We start from the raw sequence: 18,093 nt of genomic DNA, 5'->3' as shown, positions 1-18,093 counted from the left end.
GGAGCTGGGCCCCACACCCTTTTTAGAGGTGAAGATACTGTTTCTTGGAAGCTTGTGAGTTTCCCAAGGTCTCACTGAGGGCAGAGCTGGGGCTGGGCTGTTTCTGTGCACCTGACTGCCTGCCACCTGGCCCTCTAACAGGCCGGGACAGGAAGGCTACACCTTGGGGCACAGAGGGCAGCTCTGACCTCTGAGGGGGCAGCCAGAGGCAGGGTTCAGTGCCAGGGAGGGTGCTTTTCCTCCTCAGAGCTCCTCACCCCAGGACACCCAACACATACCCGTGCTGGGACTGCCACCCACTGAGTACTCTGAAGCCAGCTGTGCTCTGGGTGGAGTGTCATGTCGCCCTGTCCCAGGGAGGCGGGTGTGCCTAATGAATTAATTAATGTTGGCAAAGCTCTTGGAGATCTGGGGCTGAAAGGTGCTCAATACATGCAAATCAGAGTGATTGTTATTACCCATAATTATGGAGTTTCTGCTGGAGAAATTATTCAGAAGCGGACGGTGGCTGGGCCAGCACAGGGCCCTGCCAAGATCTGCTCCTCAGTAGCAGTGGAACCGAGCTTCCTCTCTCCCCCTCCTCTCCTCCCCCTCCCTCCTTCTCTCTCCTGTCCCCTCCACTCCCCTACCTCCCCCACTCCCTCCTTCCCTCTCCTGTCCCTCCCTCCCCCTTCCCTCCTCCTCCTTTCCTTCCTCCCATCCTTGTTTCCTCTCTTCCCTCTTTCCCTTCCTCCTTCCCTTCCCCCATCCCTCCCCACTCCCACTTTTTCTCTCAGCTCTGGGCGTGTTGCCTGCTCTTCCATAGCAAATGCCTTCTTTGTCTCATCTCTCATGAAGACAAGCACCTGGCACAGTTTGGGGAAGAAGGGGATTGGGCAATAGCTTCTCACACTCTGGAAGTGAGAAGGATCCAGGAACCAAGGCTCACTTTCCTCCTCTTTTAGAGGGGTTCCCTGTTCCTCCTCCCCTCCTTGGGTGTGGGGCAAATCAGGTGTGGCAATGCCTGGGAAGGCACTCTGGGTTGGGAAGCTTGATGCCTCTGAGCCTTGGTCACTCATTATTTACATAAATATTGCTGTGTGTGTATTTGTGTGTGCACAAGTGATATGTGCCTGCTTCCAGCCAGCCCCGCCATCAGACTGTTCTCAGTGTGTCTCAATGGCTAGACTGTTGGTTCCCCGGCGGCTAAGGCTGAACCTCCTCTACTAGCCTGAGCATGAGGCCCCATGCCGACACCCCTGGCAGTGCCCAGAACCAGCACTCCAAATAAATTGTCTCTCTCAGTTGTACATTCCTTCCCTCCCACTATCCTCCAGTCCTGTCTCCATGGCTTTGTTCGCCTTTGTGCCCACCAGCCCCAGAGAGGGCCACTGCCAAATTCAGGACCACGAACAGCGAACAGCATCTGGCTCCACCTGGGGCTCAGAAGTCTTCTCCCAGTTGAACAGAGCCTCAGAGGTCATTTTGACTCAAACCCCGCTTTGACAGATGGGGACACTAAGGCTGAGAGAATATGAGTGACTTATCCAAGAGCACACAGAATCTTAGCTTTAGGGCTGACTACAACCCTGGTCTCTGCACTCCCCAGAATGTTCTTATCAAGCACCTACTATGTGCCTGTCTCTATATGAAGCTCAATGATGGGGAGGCATAGAGGCCAGATGTCTTTTCCCTCCACAACAGGACCTACAAATCAACAACCACAGCTACAATAATGAGAGCTGGCCATGGCAGGAACCACAGAATTTTGTGTTTGATGCTATTGGGCCTGTGAGAAGCACTCCTCCAGAGACATGAGGCAGAACAGGATGGAACAGTCAGGAAGGCTCCTTGAAAGAGGTCGCACCAAGTCTTGAGAGGCAGAAAGGAGGGGGAAACAACATGGTCACTGCAGAGGAGGCTGGCGTGAGGCCACTTGGGCGTGTGGGGGATGGCGAGAAGCCCTTCCAATGGGCTCAGGGCAGTTGGCAGTGACAGGTGTGGGAAGGTAGGCAGCGCCCCTGCTGAGGGGCTGATCTCTGTCCTGTGGGCACAAGGCAAGGCTGTCCGTCACCATGGACTCGCTGGGATTTCTCTTTTGCTGTCTAGTGCTGCAACCTGGCCTGCTACCAGAAGGCCACCCCCACCTCCCCTGCCTTCCCTCCTTTACCTGGAGATGGCCGATTTCATCTAGGAGTGACAATAGGCCTGAGTTGTCTATGGGGCCTTTGTGCCTTATTGCTCAGCCTGTAATCGTTCCCATCCAACACTATCTTCTTTCTCTTCCCTGGCATTTGTCAGAAAGATGGGACACGGCCCCAGGCCCTGGGGGGAGGCCAGGCCAGAGCAGGCCTCTTGCTGCCCATCAATTTGCACTGCTCCTGCGAGCTGCCTGAGTGTGTTTGCTGGACACCGTGGGGCTATGTTTGCCTTCGGATAATGAAATAATGTCTTTGCTGAGGAAAGGATGGAGTCTCTGCTAATTAGCTCAGCTGCCTACTTTGAGGACAGAAAGTCTTTGCTGCTGTGTTTCCAGGGCTTGTTGAGTGTGGGCTCTGTGGGGAGCCACTGGGGTGAGCATCCAGCCTGAGGGCAATAGCGAGGAGACGAGAGGGACTGAGGAAGCAGGATGCATAGGTAGAGCTTTCCAGGAATGCTGTCTCCTTGGCCCTGTGTCCTGTAGCAGGTCCTACCTGGGTTAGAGGTAGCAAGGGGTAAGGAAAAGCCTTGAATCTGACAGATCTGGGTTCTGTCCCAGCTCTGCCCCTTGCAGGTCTTGTGACTTTGGGCGAGTTGCAGTTGAACTCTCTGGGTTTCACTTTCTCTGAGGAATGGGGCCATGGTAGTACCCACCATGTGAAAGGGGATGATTTGCCTTGTGTAGGATAATGGAGCAGAGTGCCTAAGACACAGCAGAGACTTAGAAAATGTCGGTGGGCTTATGGTTCACCTCTTGGGGTCATGCCCTTACCTTGGTGTTGTCTCAGACCTTGTTCATCTTAGGCACATGTGTTCTACCTCTGAGTCACCTGACCCCTTAGAAGGATGGAGTCTTCTTCTCATGCCTGTCCCAGGGCTCAGAAGGCAGTAAAAGTGGAGGCCAGTTGAATGGCTGGATTCAGAGGCTAAAGCTCTTGAAGTGGCCCTCTGAGTCTAGGCTCTGGGGTTGGGGGTCTTCCCATGGTTTGGGAAGGAGCTGAAGTGCAGGCCAGAGAGCAGAGAGCAGAGAAGAGGGGACTGAGGTGGAGAGGCCTGAGCTTCTTCTGGAAGCTCTCTGGGGACCAGCTGGAGGTATTCCTTCCCTATGTCGTAGACTTCCCCGGTGCTCCCCCTAGGGCGTCTCCTCCCCCATCTCTTACAGATCTTATGATCCTTCCCATTTCTACGAGGCCTTTTCTAAGTTCTCTCCTACCCAGGATTCATTGATTGCATAGGTGAGGTAGATAATAGTAATAGTAATCGTCATAGTAAGAATGGTAATCCTAAAAGCAGCTCACTCTTGTTGAACTTACTACATGCGGGCACAGTTCAAACCTCTCTACATGTAATCACTGCTTTACTTTAGGAAGGCAGGGTCAGGTTTACTCCCATTTTACAGAGAAGGAACATGAGTCCTGAGGGGGTGAAGGGGCCTCTTGGGGGCATGGCATGAGGCTCACACCTGGCTCAGGTCACATTAGGCTGACAGTCATGGGTGATGTGTCTACTGTATCTCCACTGCTTCCTCTGGATTCAGAGAGAGGATGGGACACTCTTAGGCCCCCAAGGAGCTCACAGTGGGATGGATCCCCCCTGCCCCAGGCTTTCTCTGTCCCTCCTGTCCGCCTCCTTTTCCGACCCAAGTGGCATCTGTGTCTCTCCCATCACCTGGCCCTGGCCTCTGGCTCTGGACTTTCTTTGGGGTGGGTTTCACAAGCGCAGAGGCTCAGAGCTGGTTGGCGGAAGTATTGGTAGCATTTACCAGGCCCTGGCATGTAGTGGTTTAATGAAGGAATGAGTGCCTGTGTGTGGATTAAGCCAGACTGTACGTGTTAAGTACTTGGCGCTCAACAAGTATTTATTGAATGAAAAAATATTGTCGGGTGGAATGAAGGAGGTGATGGTGAAGTGTCTGGCCCGTTGTAGGCTCAGCACATGGGAAAGGCAGTCTCAGTGGTTTCCAGGTGTCGAAAGGGCTGGGTGGATGGACCGGAAGCAGGGCCGGGGAGGAGGGAGAGAGAAGCCAGGGAAAGGAAGGTACCGGAACTCTGAAGAAGAGACGACAGCAGGGAGGAGGCTGGTTAGCAGCTGGGGCCCTGACACCCACTCTGTGTGGAGCTGAGGATGGGAGCGCGCGTGTATGTGCACACGTGTAGGCGGGTGTGTGTGTGTAAAACAAATAACTGGAAAATGAATTTAATTATAAGGCACTTTTAATAGCTATTTATATTTAATCCTGCTAATTTTGTGTCTTGTGTAGCCAAACTGTAATTCTATTCTTCTTACTCATTTGCTAGTGAGAATGAAGAGAGAGGCAGAGGGAAACAGCCCCACAGGAAGGCAGCAGGGATCTTCCCACCCTGGGGTCGGCCCAGCCAGCTGTTGACCCTGAGGGCAGCGGGGGAAGGGGTCATTGGCAAAGTCATCCCAAGGGGAATCTGGGAAATGGCCCCAGCTCTGTCTCCTCACATACTTGTGTTTACTCAGCATCTGGGGTGTGGGTGGGGAGAGCGATAGGGAGAGCCCAGCCTCAGAGCTGGGCAGACCCAGGTTCACATCCAAGCTAAGCCACGTGCCTCAGCCTCACTTTTCCCCATCTGTGAAGTGAGCACAGTATAACCTTCCCCAGAGCTGTTGGGAGGATTGAGTTAGAAAGAGCAGGCCTGCTCCGTAGCCGGTGCTTACTAAGTGCTTGTTTCTGTATCTCCTTACTCCTTTCACCAACCCCCCAACCGGGTACTTCTCTGGGTTTCGCCTCTCTTGACATTCCCAGACAGCCCTCAGCTCACCGGCAGATAGAAAGCGATTGACTAACCTGATGGCCCATGAATGGTGGGAGTCCTGCCCCTTTCTTCAGATGTCCCCTTGGTGACGGCAGGGGGTGGGGTGGGGTCGAGGGCCTGGAGGCATGAGGTGGGTTGAAGGTGGTCTTCTGGCAGGACCTCAGATGCACTGGAGCGGCCTCACTGGGTGGCAAGGCGGACGCATGCACAGTGGCTGCGGGAGGGGAGAAGAGACATGCCTAAGGAGAGACCCCAGACCTGGCTGGCCTGGGCGCAGCAGCTTGTAAAGGATAGCTTTGGAGAAATAGGGTCAGGAGTTAGAGGTTCCTGCTCCAAGCCTCGCTCTACTCGGGCCAGCAGCCCCGCTGAGTCTGTCTTCTCTGGGCTGATTGGGGTAGGGGGTGGGAGGACAGAGGGAGAGGACCAAGGAAGAGCTTCAGGGAGACTTTGGCTCAGAGACCGGGTTGTGGAGCTGTGCTCACTGGGGATGGCATTGTGCTTATGTCTGGCAGTGCTGCCTGCGGTCAAGGTCAAGGCAGGGGTCTCACAGGAGCCCTGGAGTGGGCCATGCAGGTGATTTTCCAATCACCTCCAAGAGCCCTAGTTGGGCTGGGGCTGGGGCCAGGGCCATGACCTTGTCCTGGCAGGACAGGGTAGGGACCTAGCCTTTCTTCACCCACTGCTTCTACCTGAGCTCTTGCAGGAAGTCAAGGTGAGTTGCACCCAGAGGCAGAGTGGGCTCCCTTGAGGGCTGACCTTTGAGCCAGGCTGTGTGCTGGGCTCCTTCCAGATCTAATGGAATCCCTGAACTGAAGTTACAAGGTGGCTGTTGCTCTTACCATTTCACAGAATGGGAAACCGAGGCCCACAGAAGTTAAAGGTCATGATTAGAATTTGGGTCATCTGATTCCAAAGACAGTTCCTTTTCCTCAGGGGTTAACTCTGGTGGCCCCGGGGTGGGGGTGAGGGGTGGCATGTCCAGAGGGTGGGGTAATGGGAAAAGTGCTGCCTCATTAGGAGAGCTCAGAGTGGCTGTCTGAGGAGGATTTCAGGTTTGCACACACCTGGGGGCCCAGTGAATCTCTGCCCCAAGGCCCTGCAAGGCTGATGGTGGTGGCCAGCAGCTCATCCTGCCAGAGCAAGGCTCAGGGAGGCAGCCACAGCCCCTGTCTGGACTGTGTGGAAGCAGAGAGCTTGGCTCTGGACCTGTCCCCACCTGGGTTCAAATCCTGGCTCTGCCACTCTCAGGCTGAGTGAGCTCTATCCAGGTACTTGACCTCTAAGCTTCAATGCTGCCACCAGTGCGTGGCACATAGTAGGTGCTGGGTGCTCGCCCTCCCCACTCCCAGTTCCTCTGTGACTTGTGGAGATGGGTAATGACTGAGGGTACAATTTCTCTCTGGGATATTTTCACTTTAACAGAAGACGTTAATGGCTCTGAACCCCAATGGAGCGATGTTTCCCTTTAATAGTGACATTTCAGGCGTGATGGCAGCTGTAGCGAGATGCTGGGGTGGGGGCTTCCCTGTGTCATGTGCAGCCTCATTCTCTGGCCCTTCTCCCACCCCTCCTGCATGGCTCCCTTTGCTCCGTTCACAGGCAGGTCAGTGTCTCGTTAATTTGATTGAGGGATTTGTTCCGAGCTGCTTCCTCCTCAGCTCCGAGGAAGCCTGGCCTGGGAATTGGTGGGCGTTCTGATGCAGGCCGGCCAGGCTGACCTCTGCTCTTCTAGGAGTGAGCGGTTACTGGCCAGAAGATAATTAACAGGTGCATAGGGGGCGTGGTTAACTCGGGGGAGGGAGCCTGGGGGTGTGGCTCTTGGGAAGAGTCTCCAGGTGTGGGCCTTCTCTGGTCATGACCACAGACCCCCAGAGCCTGCTTGTGCACCTGCCCTGACTAGTGGCTCCTCACCCACGCGGTCCTACCAGAAGTGTCCCAGTACCCAGGGTGCCCACTGTGACATGGCCGTGGTGTAGGAGTAGTGGAGGGGCACAGAGGGACAGAGGGGTCCAGCATTGGTGCTCTGGGGGAGCCTGGGCCTGGGGATGGGAGAAGTTGAGAAATCTTCTTTGAGGACTCAGTGGAGCTTGAAGGGAGGAGGGTTTGGAGATACCCCTGGAGAGTGTGCAGCCTTGATGGAGGGGCCACAGGGTCTGCTATTGGAGGCCTGAGTTCTAGTCCAAGTTTTGAAGTTGGTTCTCTCTGTGACCTTGGATACATCTCTGCTCACTCTGGGCCTCAATTTTCCCCATCTGTGCACTGGGAGTTTTGGTCTGGATATCTTTTTGCTCTTATCCCTGATTCTAAGAGAGCTTGGGGAAGGGGCTGCATGTGGGGGTGGAGGTGGGCCCGGAGCAAAGGAAACTGGAGAAAGGGGGAGGCCGAGGTATGTGCTGCCCTCTGCTGTGGCCCTCACATCCCTTAAGCATCTCCAACATGGATACGCCCCCTCCCCCGACCTAGTTCACCTGGTGCATGAGCCTCGGGATTTATGTTTCCCTGAATGGTGTCACTCGTCATGTTAGCTTTGCTGTCCGAGGGTGTGGCCGGCTCTGGCCTGAGCTTCCTGCGGGGTAGGGTGCCTTGTTCTCCTCCAGGCAGGGCTCCCCTCATGCCCACCTGGATGCCCTTTACCAGGTGGCATGGGAAAATTCTGCCCTCCAGTCTGCTCCAGCCCCCAGCTGACTGCAGGTTCAAGGTGTGCTAAGGGCTGCTGGGACAGTCAGGGCTGGCTTCTTGGAGGAGGCCGCAGTACTGGTTCTAGACCTTTAAAACTAGCTGAGCAGGACTGGACAGGCGGAGAGAAGAGTAGGTGCTTTCAGAATGGGGTTGGGAGAGGACTGGGGGAGTGTGGGACACAGTGGAGGAGGTCCCTCACTCATCCCTGTCCCTATGAAGGCCACCCAGACAGGGCTTGTTGACCAACTGACTGATCCTGTCCCCAGTTCTTGTAATCTTCTGTTCTTTCAGGCTCCAGTGCTCTACGTCCTCCTCAGGAAACATCTGGTGGCTCCCACATTGGCCCCTATTCGCACGGTTACTCCCACATCCGTCACTGCTAGGGGCATGTGGCCTATGGGAAGTTCTGCCCCCAACCAGCTATGTGACCTTAGACAAGCCAGTTCACCTTTTTGAGCCTTAATCCTCCTTATTCCTGAGAGGGATCATTAGATTTCATTGCAGAGGAACATTTGAGGTGGGCTCCAGAGAGAGAATAGGAGTTCTATGGGCAAAGACAGGTTGGGGTGGCAGTGATTCTAGATTGTTTTTTTGTTTTTGTTTTTGTTTTGTTTTGTTTTTTTTGAGAGACAGAACATGAGTGGAAATGGGACAGAGAAAAAGGGGGACAGAGGATCCGAAGTGGGCTCTGTGCTGATAGCAGAGCCCACTGTGGGGCTTGAACTCACGAACTGTGAGACCATGAGCCGAGGTTGGATGCTCAACCGGCTGAGCCACCCAGGCTTAGAACACCTGTTCTTACCCAGGGTGTAGTGATTAAGGACGCAGGCTCTGGAGACAGGTTGTTGGTCTGTAGATCCTGGCTGCATCACTTACTAGCTGTGTGACCTTGGGCAAGGCACTAACCCTCTCTGTGTCTTGGTTTCCTCCAAGAAAAGGGGGCTGCAGATAGTCCTTATCTCATGGTGTCGTATTGAGTAAAATGGGTGTACGTGTAAAGATCTAGAAGAATGCTGCTACATAGTAACCGTTTAATAGAAGTTTGCTATTGAGAAGGACAAATATCATATGTTTGCACGTATAGGAGGATTAGGAGGAACTTGACGGAGGAACAAGGGGGAGAAGAAGGGCGGAAATGGTGGGGGAAAGGGAGAGAGGCAAACCATGAGAGACTCTTGAATGCTGACAAAAACTGAGGACTGATGGATGTGGGGGGGAGGGGGGATGGGCATGGAGGAGGACACTTGTGGGGATGAGCACTGAGTGTTATGTGGAAACTGATTTGACAATAAACTATTTGTAAAAAAAAAAAAAAATAGAAGTTTGCTATTGTTATTCTTACTGAGGAGAGACTAAGGGACTTGCCGATGGGTACATAGCTTGTGATGAGGGTTCAGGATCTAGGCTAGAGCACATTTAATTCCAAGCCTCTTCTCTTTCCTCTACGCCTAGCCCTCCTGGTGTCTGCCAGAAGTGCCCAGTGTGCAACCAGTGTGCGGGCCTCCCCTGAGGACGTGCCCGTGGTGTGTCCTCCGAGGCCCTCTGTGGACAGGACCGTGCCTGTCTCACTCACTGAGGAACCCCAGCGCCCGGCCTGTGTAGTAGGTGCTCAATAGTGACTTGTAATTGGCTGGTTGGCTAAGTCAAGGCAGGGTGGGTGTCCCGGTGCTCACTTCACCAGCTCCTCAGACCTCCGTGTTTGGCCCCTGATTGGAAGAGCCCCCCTCCGGCCCCAGGGGCACCCCCTTGGCCCTTGCAGTACCCTCCAGCTGCCTGCCTTGCTGCTCTTCTCCCTCGGGCCTGAAGGCTTTGGATTCCACTCTGCTCCTGCCCCACCCCCAGGCCCCGCACATCTTCAGCTTCTGTGTTGCCTTCTGTCCTCCCCACTTGCTCTTTAAGATGCGAATAACTCTTGAACTTGATGTTTTTGCCTCTGCTTTTATATCGAACTATAATTTGACTGTCTAAAGGTTTTTAGGGGAGAGAGAAAAGGAGATCGCCCTCCACTCTGTGCCCAGGGGAGGTTCTATCTGCAGAGGGGATGGGGCAAACCCCGCCAGCCCCCTTCAGACTGGGGCTCCTTAGCCAGGACATAGGGTGCAGACCTGCAGCCAGGAAGCCTGTGCTCTGCCCCTGCCTGCGGGAATCTGTACCCACTCAGCCTCTCAACTCCACCTTGGGCCATCGGGTCACACTCATCCTTTTATAGAGGAGGGGGAGACGACGTTCATACTCCTGTCCCCTCCCCCAGCCCCAGGGCTCCCCACAGCCCCCTGGCACTGTGGGTGGAGGTGTGTTAGGGATGGACAGGACTGATGGAGGGGAGGAGGGAAGGAGCCCAGAGAGGAGAAGGAGGTTGCCCAAATCATTTTTGGAGACTCTTCCTGGCAGAGAGTTTGGAGGGGGGGCTGTGGAAAGGGAGGTAGTCAAGAGAGCCAAGGCAGCAGTGAGGCCAGGAGACCTCCGCTCCCCCATCCCCCCTGCCCTTCCAGTCAAGCCCAGCAATGCCAGCTTCTCCACCAGGCAGGTGAGTGGTGGGCTGGGTGTCCCGCCTGCACACCGCTGAGGGGTCTTTCTCCATTCTCCCGCCGCGCCCCATGCTTTCCTGAGGGCATCTGGAGCCCACACTCTGCTCCTAAGGCTTCTTCCGCCTGCATTACCCTCTCCTCCAGCACCGTCTCCTGCAGTCTCTGCCACAGGTGAGACCATGTGTGGTTGTCACCCGGTGCAGCGTGGTTCCCCTGAGTGCCTCGTGACCTCAACTCTGATGGGCGGGATAAAAGTTAGGATTTTGCAGATTCTCTTTGTTATGCTGGAAGCGATGTTCTCTGTGGCTTCTCTCTGGCCTTGGCTTCCCCTTTTGCATGGGGGTATGCTGATGTCCCCTCAGAGAACTGCTGGGGGCTTGGGGGGGGGGGCTGCTGTGCCAGGTAGGAGGTGGCTCTGTGAGGCTCTGTCTGCCACAACTGCCCTGCAGAGGCTTTGGGGAGCCGGTGCAGAGAGGCTGTGGAGGCCCTGGCTGGCTTGGTGGGGAAGCCCATGGGGCTGCTGCCTTCTCCCTGCTCAGAGGCTTAGGAAAGAATGTTCAGCTGCACACATGCCCAGGGCAGCATCTCTGGCTGGGCCTGAGCCAGAGCAGCCCCTCTGTACAATCTCCTATTTTGCCAGTAACTTCCCAAGAGTTCTATTCCTTTGTTCAGATCATCCTGTGGAGCTCTGGACATGGAGGTGTGTGCCCAGCATTTCTATCTGCCTGATATTCAAGGTCTTCCTGCTGGGTATGGCCCTAGCCCCTCTCTGCCCCTCTCCCCTACCGGACTCTCCCCCCTCCATCTGAACCCCGATTACCTCTAAGACCCCCTCTTCTCTGGGTACAGCCGAGGTCTTGTGAAGCCTCGTGTTTGGACGGTCTTGGCAAGGCTTCCCTGGTCTGCATGCGGACCTTTAGTGCAGGGCGGGACTGGGTGCATGGAGCTTCCTGTATCCCCAGCCATCCCTGGTGCCCACTAAGCCTGAAGCCCCTGGGGGCTGCTTTGGGGAAGGGAAGCTTACTTATAAAACCACAAGCTCAGGCTGCATCTTTCCGTTTCTCACCGGCAGTGGCAGGCCCTGGGGAGAGTGGCCGGCCACAGTGTAGCCTGTTTCCGGGGCCTGTTTCCCGGGCTTCCCTGGCGGCTGCTGGGGCCCAAGGTAAGGACCCAGGGAAGGGTTAGGTAGGGGCCTTCCTAGGCAAGGGCCCTTAGCTTCTGCCATGTCCTCGACCCAAGGGGGCTGGGAGGGGGTGGCTCCTCAAGACCGAAAGGTGGATGACGGAAAACCTGAGACCGGCCAGGGAACATTCCAGGAATTTCCCAGAGCAGCCTCTTGGGATGGTGTAGTGGAGACAGAGGACGTCGTTTCCTTCAGGGCTCAGGCTTGGGTGGGGAGACCCGTGTTCCCAGGAGCCCAGCCAGGCCCGAATCCCTGAGGTGCAAGGAAGCAAGTCTGCAGGGGGCATGTCTAGGGCTTCACCCAGGATGTCCACGTGCATTGCCAGTCCCACAAACATCTCCTTGGGGACCCATTTCGGGGATCTCTTGCTTTCCTAACCCCGTTCAGGCTCCTTCTCTGGACTCCTGTCCCCCTTCCATTAGCCACATGGTGCGATAGCTGCCCAACTTCTGGTTCGTGAGGTCTTCTGGAGACTTGGGAGGAGGCGGGTGGGCAAGACTGCTGCCACCTGTGGATGGAATCCACCTGTCACTGTTACCAGGCGGCTGTTCCCTCTGAGCCTGTTTCCCCCTCTCCTTCATGGCTCCGCAGGGGCTGCAGGCTGCAGATGAGCCTAAGCAGGCCTCAGCCTTTGGAGACCCCACCCCCCACCCCCCACCCAGGCCTTACCTGAGCCTCTGTCTCTGCTGCTCTGACTCCACTGTCCAGTTTGTTATTTATTCCAGCCCTGACCTGCCTCTTCAGGAAGCTCTCCCTGAGGCATCCAGTCCTCACTGATCTGAGTTCGAATATCCTGATGGTGTCCCCAGCCGCTTCCTTCTCCTTGGTGCTCACTCCTGGCTCTGTGTGGGGCTCTGGGCACACAGAGACTGCTCAGCATGGCCCGTGTGGGGGAGGGGGCCTGTCACATCCAGTGGTAGGCCAGTGTGGGAACCCAGAGGGAGTAATAGCCCCTGCGCTGGGGCCCATGAGGCAATATTGGAGCTGCATCTTGAAGAGAGAGCCTAGGGATGAGAGGTTCTTAGGGACAGAGGTCAGACTAAGAAGGGCCTTGAATTCCACGTAAGGAATCTGGGATCTGACCTCCCTCTGCAGGCAGAGAGCACTGGCAAGAAGCCGTAGACTGGGTGGCGTGTTCCTTAGAGTAGACCCTCCCCATGACGCCTGGAGCCCCCTACCTACGCCTCCTGCCTGGTGGTCCCCTACTTGTCCTACAGATCTCTGCTCCAAGGATCCTTCCTCAGTGAAGTCCTCCCTGACCATACTCAGAGTCCCCTGACCTTTCCTTGAAAGCCCTCATTCTAGCGTGCACCCCCCCCCCCCACTCCAGTGGGACCGTTGATTTAAGACCACTGAAGGCAGGAATCAGAAGGATTTGGTTGTCCCCTGGGTCCCCGGCTTCCAGCTCAATGCCTGGCTCAGAGTAGGTGCTCAATAAATGCTGATTGACTATGTGAATGCCTGCAGGGGCATGGAGCCCACGAGCTCCGGGCCAGAGGGGCTGCCAGGCTGGGGGAGAGTGGGGTGGAGGGTGGGTAGGCACAGGCCTCCAGTGAGGTGTGGGGCAACGCCTGGGTCCCAGCCGGAACCCGCTCCCTTTGTGTGTCATTAGGTGGCTCCTTAAAGAGCTGCTTGCTGGAGCAAAAGCCACCTCTGACAGCACCTCAGTGGGCGGGCCAGACCTTGCCTGCTCCCTTTGGAAATGCTTTGAGAACAGGTGGACTGAGCCAACTTGTCACCCCCAGGCTGGCTGGAGACTCTGGGGAGTGGGGGCAGCCACTGGGGCGGGGACTGTGGGAGGCAGGGCGATTGGTGGATCCAGCCCTGACCTCAACAAAATTATTTTTAAAACCTGCAAGAGAAAGGGGATATTTTTAACCTTTGTTCCATCATGACATCCCAAGGGGAAAAGAAGGGGGAAGGAGGCAGGTGGAGAGTTTGAAGAAGGGCAGGAGCAGGGGCAGGGGCTTCCATGGGAGGGAGAGCCCTGAGGACAAGCTGTTTTGTCCCTGGTCCTTTTAAATTTTTTAAAAGCTCCGAACAGCAAGAGGGACGGTGGAGTTCATTATATCGAGTTATCTCCTCCGTTTCAGGCAAAGATCAATCTTCCCAGTCTTGTAGCTTCAAGGGAGGAGGGAAGGGAAGAGAAAGGAAACGGGAGGCAGAGGGAAAAAAAACCTCCCTGGACCCATTTCTGCCGGCTAACACGATTACTTGGCTGCCTGGCCGCAGTGCCAGCTGTTGGCTGGCATCCTGGCCCCCTGCCAGTTGCACACAGTTGCCGGCTGGCCCCTCAAGGCTCTCTCCTGAGTGGGACAGGTTGGCAGGTGTGAGGGCCCCAGGCCCCTGTGGGGCTGGGGCTGCTGGGGCTGGCATCCCTGCTGTCTGCAGTGCAGCTGCTGGGCCAGCTGGCCTTGGCTCAGCCTCGTGCCCACCAGCCTGCCTTTATTCACAGGTCCTGCCCGGCTGGGTGTGCCCTCTGGCCCCTCCCCTTTTCTTCATAGGAGAGACAGTTTGTGTGGGGAAATAAAGACACAGGATTTGGAGCCAGATAGAGCTGGCTCTGCCTAGCTGTTCATTCATTCATTCAACAAATGTTTTCTGAGCATCTACTATGTGCCAAGCACTGCACATAGTACGGAGGTGGCGGTAGAGCCAGACAAGGTGGACACGGTCCGTCTCCTGCCTTACAGAGTTTAGGTTATGATAAGGAGACACCTAAGAAGCGAGGACACAAATAAGCAAGATAATGTCAGGTGGACATAGGTATAGTGAAAGATGGGACAGATTGGGATGCATGGGGACATTTGTCCTAGGGTGACCAAGGAAGATAAAGGAGGGCCCATCCAAACCAGAATGGAAGGAAGACTGGGTGAAGAGCTTCCCAGACAGAAGGAGCAGCGAGGACAGACCCTGAGCCTGGCCGGCATGGGGTGGGGGTGGGGCGTGGGAATGTGTTAGACGGTGCGTTTCAGGCGGTGGACAGGCTATGGAGTCTCGATTCTCTCTGCCATGAGACCCCCTTGTTATGGCAGGGTAGGGACGGGATCCAGTTTGTAGCGTTATCTGGTTGCTGTGCTGGTTCGGTGCCAGGGCAGGAGCAGGGAGCCCAGGGAGGCGGGAAGCTGCTGCAGCAATAATCCAAGCAAGGGCTGGAGAGGGCGGGAGGGCACGAGCTGGGGCGGCGGGCAGGCTCTGGATGTGCTGGGGGGTCGTGCTGACAGGGTGTGTGCTGCTGGCTTGGGTGTGGGGTGAGAGAGAAAGAGCAGTCAAGGTGGAGGGAGGTGTAATTTGGGGGATCAGGATGAAGGATTCTGTCCTGGACACGTCTGTCAGATGAGCGAGTGGAGAGGGCACGGAGGCCTCTGGACGTGGCAGCTGGCATTTGCAGGGGGCCGGGGCTGGAGGGAGGTCTGGGGCACGGCTGGGGTGGAAAACCACGTGGCCTGGGGAGACTGGCCAAGAGATGTATAGACAGGAGAGAGAATGGAGCCCTGGTGAGCCCCGGGGCCTCGGATGCTTAGAGGGAGGACAGCGTGGGAGGACGCCCAGGAAAGGCTGAGTCCTGGGAGCCCAGAGATAATGTGTTTCCCAGAGGAGAAAGCAGTCAGCCGTGTTGGAGAATGACCACCGGGTCTGGCAAAACTGAGGTTTCTGGGAACTTTGATAAGAGGAGTGTTGTGGAGTGGTGGGGTTGGAAGCCCAACTGGCAAGGGAGAGAGGGACACGGGAGGGGATGTGGAGGCTGGGACACTCAGTAGAGATAGCTCTTGAGTTCTGCTACAAAGCGGAGCAGAAAAATGACGAGTATGTGGGATCAAGGAATCTCCCTCTCTCCTTCCCTCCTCCCTCCATCCCTCCCTTCCTTCTCCCACACCTCCCTCTCACCCTTCACGTTATTGAGGCACGTTGACATGCTCTTTCCTAGCTTTCGGACCCTGGGCAAGTAGCCTCTACTCTCTGAGCCTCGGTTCTACATCCACAAAATGGGGATGTTACTGGATCGGATGCATAGTAGGTGCTCAGTAAATGCGGACTATTCTTAAGTAAGTGTTTGCCAGGCATTGGTGTACTGTTCTTGGAGGACTGTTTGGCAACGAGTACAAAAATTTATTTTTTATTTTATTAATGTTTATTTATCTTTGAGAGAGAGAGAGACAGACAAAATGCGAGCAGGGGAGGGGCAGAGAGAGGAGACACGGAATCCAAAGCAGGCTTCAGGGTCTGAGCTGTCAGCACAGAGCCCAACATGGGGCTCGAACTCATGGCACATGAGATCATGACCTGAGCCGAAGTGGGTGCTCAAAGGACTGAGCCACCCAGGCACCCCGTGTGAGTACAAAAATTCAAAACGTGTACACCCTTTGACCTGCCCTTAAGAAATACTTGCACCAAGAGACAGGATGACTTTCTAGCAGTGTTTGAAGTAAAAATTGGAACCACCTAAGCACTGATGCTCAGGGATCTGGTTAGACAGGCGAAGGTGTGCCCCCAATGTGGGGTTCCCTAATGTAGCACTGCAGAGAACTCAGCAGGTGCTGTTAGGAGTGCAGACGCTGGTGGCTTCTTGGCTCCGCCACTCCCTGGCTGGCTGTTCTTGGAAAAGCTACTGACCGCTGCTCTGCGCTTTGCACTTTGATCTGCTCATCTGCAGAACTAAGCCAATGTCAGCACCCGTCTTAAGGGGTTGTTATGATAATTAAGCGGATTAATATATAAGGTGTTCAATGCAGTATCTGGCACATAGTAGGTACTCAGTGAATGCAAGCAGTGACTATTTTTTTTTTAACAAAGATAGAAAGTGTTAATTCTTTTTTATTTTATTTTATTTTTTAATGTTTATTTATATTAGACAGAGAGAGAGAGAGAGAGAGAGACAGCATGAGTAGGGGAGGGGGAGAGAGAGAGGGAGACACAGAGTCTGAAGCAGGCTCCACGTTCTGAGCTGTCAGTACAGAGCCTGACATGGAGCTCGAACCCACGAGCCATGAGATCATGACCTAAGGTGAACTTCTGACTCAACCGACTGAGCCACCCAGGCGCTCCCAAATGGTGACTATTCTTATCTTTATGCACAGACAGGGAAAATCTCCAGAATCTGTTGTTAAATGAGGAACGTAGTTATACACAGCACATAGGCTCTGTTCCCTGGCGTATAACCACCCTCCACCCTCCGTGGTATTCCTTTCTACATATATGTCCGTGGTACCTCCCTGCCTGTATGAGTGAGCAAGTATGCAGTGAAAGATGCACACCAAAGGGGACTGGCAGTCAGGACCTCTGGAGAGGCTTCCGGAGGTGAGTGTGTCTACAGATGTGTGTAGTTGAAGCTCTTACCAAGAGAAAGCTTCGTGTGTTGCTTATATAATACTAGGACTGCAATATGTAAAAGTGGTCAATTAGGTCTTTGCCTCCTGCAGGAAGTCTTCCGTGACTACACCAGCCTGTATCTCACTCCTTACCACATCTCCTTAGTGGGTAGAAGCCACATTTCCTGACGTGGCTGCTTTGCGTCAGTGCGTGTGCATATGTGTGCCTGTGTGTGGTCTCCTACAAGCCTACAAACTCCTTGAGGGTGTGTGCTATGCCCTTTGCAGTCTGGACATATCTAGACCAGCGGTTCTCAAAGTGTGGTCCCCAAATGGCAGCATCAGCACCACCTGGGAGCTTGTTGGAAATGTGGATTCCCAGGCCCCACCCTGACCTGCTGAAGCAGAAATTCTGGGGCTTGGGGCCCAGCCCCCTGAACTTGTGTTTTCATAAGCCCTCCAGGTGACTCTGGTGTACCTGCCAGTACTGTTGCGGGAAATCAGAGCACAGTGACAGGAAAGGGCTGGCCCAGAGACAAGGGTCACAGCCACGGAGGTCAGAGTCTCAGTCGGGGGTGAAGGTGAGGGCCTGGCCAGGAGGGAGGAGGTGAGGCTGAGTGCTGTGTGTCCAGGGGCCGCAGCACCGGCACCCCTCCCATGGGCACACGCGGGCGGGTGCAGCAGGTGCTGTGCGTGGTGTGCGGGTCTCCTCCAGCTCCGTCTGCTCCAGGGCTTTGGGTGGAGCCTGGGGTGGCCTTGATGGCAGGATGGGGCCTGTAGTCAGGGAGTCTGCGGGCCCCCCCCATCCAAATGTTGTCTTGCTCCTTCCCCCCTGTCGCTCTGCAGATGTCCTGCGTGTCCCTGAGCCTGCTGGTGCCCGTGAGGTCAGCGGCCCCTGCCTGGGTTGGTGGATGAGGCGGGAGCTGAGGGTGTGCATGCAGGACTGGTTCCACAGCTGCCTTCTCGTCCCTCTCTCTGTCAAGCTCTCTCCTCTTCCACCTTCTGGAGCCATCTTTTCCCTCCTCCAGCCATGGTCCTGGGGCTATTGAAGTACAGGGTGAAGAAGAGGGTGAGGTGGTTTGGGGATGAGCTGTCAGGAGGAAAGGAAGAGGGTAGCTCCTCCTTCTGATGGGAGTAGGGTTATGTGTGCTGAGGGGCCCCTGGGGGCAGCTGTTAGGATTCTGGGGGTGCTTGGCCCAAGCGCCAGTCAGGAATGAGGCCCTGGAGTCCCCTTACTAGGCACGGTGCAGAGCTGTAGGCCCCTCAGGTGAGGTGGGCCTGGCTGTGGGGGGCGGGCCAGGGCGTGAGTTGAGGCTGTGGGTGCTCTGGGTGGTGGGGCTCCGGCCGCGGAGGCCTGGTTGGCCGCTGTGATGAGTAAGCATTCTGGGGACCTGCCTCCCGTGCCTGGAGACTGTGGCTTGAGGGGGGGCTGG

The sequence above is a fragment of the Crocuta crocuta genome, unplaced genomic scaffold, assembly GCF_008692635.1.
Source record: "Crocuta crocuta isolate KB4526 unplaced genomic scaffold, BGI_CrCroc_1.0 scaffold310, whole genome shotgun sequence".
NCBI classification, from domain to species: domain Eukaryota; kingdom Metazoa; phylum Chordata; class Mammalia; order Carnivora; family Hyaenidae; genus Crocuta; species Crocuta crocuta.
The sequence above is the reverse complement of the archived record's forward strand: the minus strand, read 5'-3'. Positions refer to the sequence as shown.